Here is a 6,000-nt window from a genome sequence, read left to right as displayed (position 1 = left end):
TTGGGTCATGACCGAAAGGACAAGATCCCGGATACAGGCGGCCGAAATGAGCTTTCTCCGCAGGGTGGCTGGGCGATCCCTTAGAGATAGGGTGAGAAGCTCGGTCGCTCGTGAGGAGCTCAGAGTAGAGCCGCTGCTCCTCCACATCGAGAGGGGTCAGCTGAGGTGGCTCGGGCATCTGTTTCGGATGCCTCCTGGACGCCTTCCCGGGAAGGTGTTCCGGGCGCGTCCCACTGGGAGGAGACCCCGGGGAAGACCTAGGACACGCTGGAGAGACTATGTCTCCTGGCTGGCCTGGGAACGCCTCGGTGTCTCCCCGGAAGAGCTGGAGGAAGTGTCTAGGGAGAGGGAAGTCTGGGGATCTCTGCTTAGACTGCTGCCCCCGCGACCTGGCCCCGGATGAGCGGAGGAAGATGGATGGATGGATGGATAGATTTGAAAGTGCCCAAGGCAATGGACCAAGTCAGTGATCTCAAACTCAATTCCTGGAGGGCTACAGCTCTGCACATTTTTGCTCCAACCCTAATCAAACACACCTGATCCAGCTAATCAAGGTATTCAGGATTACTAGAAACTTCCTTGCAGGTGTGAGTTGGAGCTGGTTGGAGCTAAACTGTGCAGAGCTGTGGCCCTCCAGGAATTGAGTTTGAGATCACTGGACCAAGTGGATGAGCCAGGACATCTTTTATGTGAAGTTCTCTACTTTGCGAAGCAATGATCATATGCCCAAAGAGATTTCTGTCAGCTTTCAAGACCACCTCTTTCTTCTGTGCTTGTTTTACTCTAGCACTTGTCTTGATGCTTGAGAATGTCTTTAGATTCTGTTTTCTCATTTTGTCATGGAACCTGGTTGCAGGTGACTCTTTCTCTAAACGTTCTCTTCTGAACGTCTGATATGCCTGCTCTCCAGTCTGGTGAGCTTGCAGCAGATCACTGGCTATGTCTGGTGACACAGCCATTTCTGTGGATAGACTAATGATATCAGACTGATCTGGACCTAGAGGGTTTACCCAGCTTCTCTCCATAAGTTCTACAAAGGCATTTACATCTGCCATATCCTTTCTCTATCCTGGGCTTCTGTAAATCTAGATGACTGAAACATTCTGTAGACTCATTCCCTGTCATGTTCCTGAGTTGCGTCAGATACTGACTTCTGTTTTCTGAAGTGAGATAGTATCTGGTGACTGCTCCAGTTTTTAGGATAAAACCCTTGGTTCCACCGGCAGTCTGGGTGTCCTTGTTTACAGTCTCCTCAATTGTCTGGTCTACCGGAATCTTTCCAAAGCGACTGTTCCTGCCCAGCTGGACAGAAAAACCACCCTCTATAAAGTGCGCATGAACACCAGGATGATCCCCCTCCAGGCGAGACATTTGAGCATAGTAGTATGTCAGATATCTGGCATAGTTTAGCTTATCATAAGCAAAACACCATGGAATGGTTTCTCTAATTGCTGCAAGATGCATCATCCACTTTCCCTCTCTTATTGCTCGAATAAGACTAAGCAAAATCTCAACCATGTCCACATAAGACATCCAGAAGGCAGACAGGGGACCATTGTTATCCCTAAGGTAGGCTGAGGAACTTATTGAATCGTGTCAGAATGCGTTGACATGAATCCTGCTCGAGGGTTCCCTCAAATCTTATCTGAGATATTTCTTGACACAGGTTATTGACTGCTTGCAGAGTTGCTTCCAAATGAATAAGATCTGCCTGATGATTCTGTTCTAACCATGGATGAAAACCTTTCCATGCATCTCAGGAAAGCCTCATAGAGCAGCTTGTGGAGCCTTACTCCTCGATTATACCTGTGACCATCAATAACCCCTGAGATTGAGCCATCAGCTATCACTACTGCCTCTACACAAAGGTCTCTTAGACTAGCATCTGCCAACCATTTTCCAATTGTTGCCATGAACGTACAGGTGGTTTGGAAGACCCCCATTCTAAGGATGATGTTCTTGAATACCTCCTGGTGTTTCCAGGTAATTTCTGCAGCTTTGGCATATAATGCCTGGTCAAAAACAACAACAATGTTGTTGAGCTGCAGAGACTTCATGATGCTTATCGACTGGTTAAGTACCTTTTCAGATGAACATAGTGGCTTATCTGTACAACGAGGTATTGAGGAGTAATCTGAAACTTTTGAAACTAGCACCAGTCGTTGTTGTTGCATAATATTATTTCATATACAGTACATACATATTTTTTTCAAATTGCTAGGTCATGGATTGTCCCACCAACATGATTCTGATATCACCAGATTACAGACAGTCTTGTCTATCCATATCTGAAAAGATCCCCCCTTAACATCAATATCTTTTGAGATAGATTTACAAATATAACAATTTAGTAGATGCAAAAAATTGTTTTCTTTAATATGAAGGCTAATATAAAACGTATACCACATATATTATGTCAAATTATGGTAGATCTGGATAGCCCTGACTGTCCTGAAAAAATAAACATATACCATGTATGGCTACCTCTTATAATAGACTTTATACAAACCTGCGGGGCAGATACTGTAGGACGATAATGGCAATAATAATGATTGTCCCAAAATATTAGTAAAGCTACTCATTTGAAAAGGTTATCATGTTTCAAAGTACTTATATGGACTCTACAAACAAACTGGTACCAAAGAGATTTTGCCACCTTAGGTGGTACCAAATTCTGGCTTGGCCCATGGACTACTTGGGTTGAATTCAAATGACTGCCGCTGAAGAATTGAGATTTCACGAGTTCACGCTTACAAATAAGTCAGATAGAATAAATGCATATTTGGCGTGCTGTCTGAGGAGAAGCTTCGGGCTCGGTATTCGGCCCGAACCCAAAGTACTCCCCCCGTATTCCTGGCTGTGGAAGAACAAGCCAAGAGTGAGTGCAGGGATGCTGAAAACTGTCATGTTAGGTGAGTTGACCGAGTGAATAAATATATGCTTTCCTCTCATGCTGATAGACGGTTGATTGGATTGATTATTTGAATGTGCTCCTCCTGAAATTTGTTTATAAAACATCATGTGTAGATTCCGCCATCGCGTCTGTTATAGAAGATATCGACAGCGCATTAATTTTAAAAGAGGAACAGAGAACCGCGATCGGAAACATGAATGAAAAACATACGTCACTTACTCCGTTGCTCTGATTGGTTGTAGGTCTATCCAATTGAGTGCAGAGGAATTTTTTTTCCTGGTTCGGTTGAAACACGCCCCATAATCAAAGCTCAATGGAGAAGTATCAGACTCACATTCTGACTAGAATTGAGTATGACGACGTCAGGCTACATTATTACATTATAATTGATATATATAATAGTGTACTTCAAAGCGCAGTGTGAGTTTTTGTTTTTGAAAATAATGATTGACACATTTGTATCAAAGGGAGTATAATAATGTGAGTGAAGATGTGACAGACCTGTTTGGTAAGTTATTGTGTCCTGCTTTATCTCTCACTGAATAGGTCCTGTTTAATCATCATAACTAAATATTCTAATACATTTAAAACATTATTGAGCTCAGTGTGTTATGTCAATGTGTTATAAACATAAATTGATTAATAAATTCATATTTATTATTATTATTTTTTTTAACAACAGAATATGATTATTTGGGTATATGTATATACATGATCATATATGAATATGATTTTAATTGCTGCATATTATTAAGTTTTAGTTGCAATACATCAATATTTTATGTTACACTTAGTTTTGAAATGTACCAGATCAGTTACATTTAGCAAATTTTCTACATTTAAACTGAAAGAGAATATGCTTTGCTTTCATGTTGTTTCTTATTAACTTCATCTGTGTGCTTTTTCTTTCCATTTGCCAAATTCATTTGCTATTTAATTTGTAATTCAAAGTGATATTATTGGACAATCTTTCAGAGGCTTGTGAGAAATGATGTACTTTGCTCAATTGGCAAAAAATTATGATTCAACAGGACTGTGACTGAACCTCTTACCAGTTCAGAACATCACTATTAAACAGAACAACCCAGTATTTAACAATTCACTGCAGCTTCAACTTATTTAAGATCATATATAGATGATCATGTGGAAAATGGATTATGATTCAGGCATGTGATCAGCTAAGGAAAAAAGGGACACCTCCCATTTTCTCCCTCATTCAATATGACTGCAATAACAACTACAACAAGAATAATAATGATTATTATTCACAATTTATTTTATTATTGTTTGAAAAAAATCAATAAATATATTACTATTGCAATAATAGCCTACTTATCTAATGTAAAATAAAAACAAGCATTTAATAAAAAATAATTCATGTTAATAATATTATTAATATCAAATATATTGTAAATAATAATAAAATGTCAATTGTAATATTGTAAGTCATCTTGCGGACCCACGGAATTATAATTATATATAGGGGGCTTCCTTAGAAGCTCCCTTCCTACCCCCTATAGTGGGCCCTGACCCCCTGGTTAAGAACCACTGATCTTGGGGAAAGTAAAACACTTCAAAAGGAAGTCCAATAAGGTTTATATATATATATATATATATATATATATATATATATATATATATATATATATATATATATATATAATTAGCTTTATAATGATTATTATATGTTAGCCTATATGTTAATGATTATTATAATAGTATAAAGAAAATACAAATATCACTCAAATACATGTGCACTAAAATAAGCTCTATGATTAATAATAAAAAGATTAGTAGCTGTAGAAAGAGTAATGATCAATTTCTGTCCAAATGTCTGTTGATTTGTCCACAAGATCAAGACTCCTGTCTGCTCCTCTTCACAATAACTAGTTCTGTGTCTCCATCTGGTGGACGAATCAAACATTACAGTATCAAACACACTAAACACACATAACAGCTACAAATGCATAATATGATGCCAAATGTATAACTTTGGAACAGAAACCAATGTTTATTTACAAATATTATTTGAATAGCCTCTGTTTGTTGTACACAAACCAGTCCAGTTCATTTGATATATTATTAACACACTGTTTATTGTGCTCTTGGTTAGAACATAGTAAACTACACTTAATATTATGCACAAAAATAAACTTAATAAAACATATATTTACAGCAAAACAATTTTTGTGTGTGAAATGAAGCTTCAGTAAGTGAGCAGTCAGTCATCAGTCAGTCTTGTATGTTGTGTGTGCAGAGACAGGCTTTGATGCTGAATATAACCTGCAGTGTTTCTCTATCAATCTCCTGTAAGTTTAGTGTGACTTTCTCTCCACGCTGACATATGACTGACACGAGTCTGTCCTCAGTGAAGTGTCTCTTCACACTGGAGGAGGAGTCCCGCTCATCAGCGCTCACACTTTATTGATATATATGGAGAAAATAAAAATGCTGCTGTGTGATTTGTCAGTGATTGTGTTTGATGATTTCCTCTGTTGTGTCTAATAAGGTAACAGTGAGTGTCATTGGCAGCTGTGAGAGTCTCTCTCTCTTTAGGGGACTGACAGGAGCCAGTTTCTTCAGTGTGTGTGAGGGAGCAGAGGAGAAACAGAGTCAAACAAACAGTGTGACGAGCAGAAGAAGATGGAGGGATTTCTGACACTCGTTTTACTCTCCTCTGTAGTCACTATAACAACATCTGGTAAGTGCAAAATAGATTTTAAAAATGTAAAATTTTACCTTTTTAAATAAGCGTTTTGTTTATGATGACAATAGAAAACTACAAACTGAATAGAAACCTTTGTAATATCTATAAACTAAGATCTTGACACTAGATCATTCATTATCAATTACATTTTAGAAATTATTTGAGCTTTTACAGGAATCCAATTTGTTATACACTCATGCCCAGCTTTAGTTGTCCAGTTCAAAATATTTATATATATTTCTATTTACCAACTATGTACATCTTATGTTTCTTGACTTTGCATGATTCGATCCCTTTCTCTCTTCCATGTACAGATTTTGAGACTGTGAGGTTAGTTGGTGGTAACAGTCCCTGTGCTGGTAGAGTGGAGGTTCATCAT

Source organism: Rutilus rutilus (assembly GCF_951802725.1).
Source record: "Rutilus rutilus genome assembly, chromosome: 4".
Taxonomy (NCBI): Eukaryota; Metazoa; Chordata; class Actinopteri; order Cypriniformes; family Leuciscidae; genus Rutilus; species Rutilus rutilus.
Note: the sequence above shows the minus strand (reverse complement) of the source record.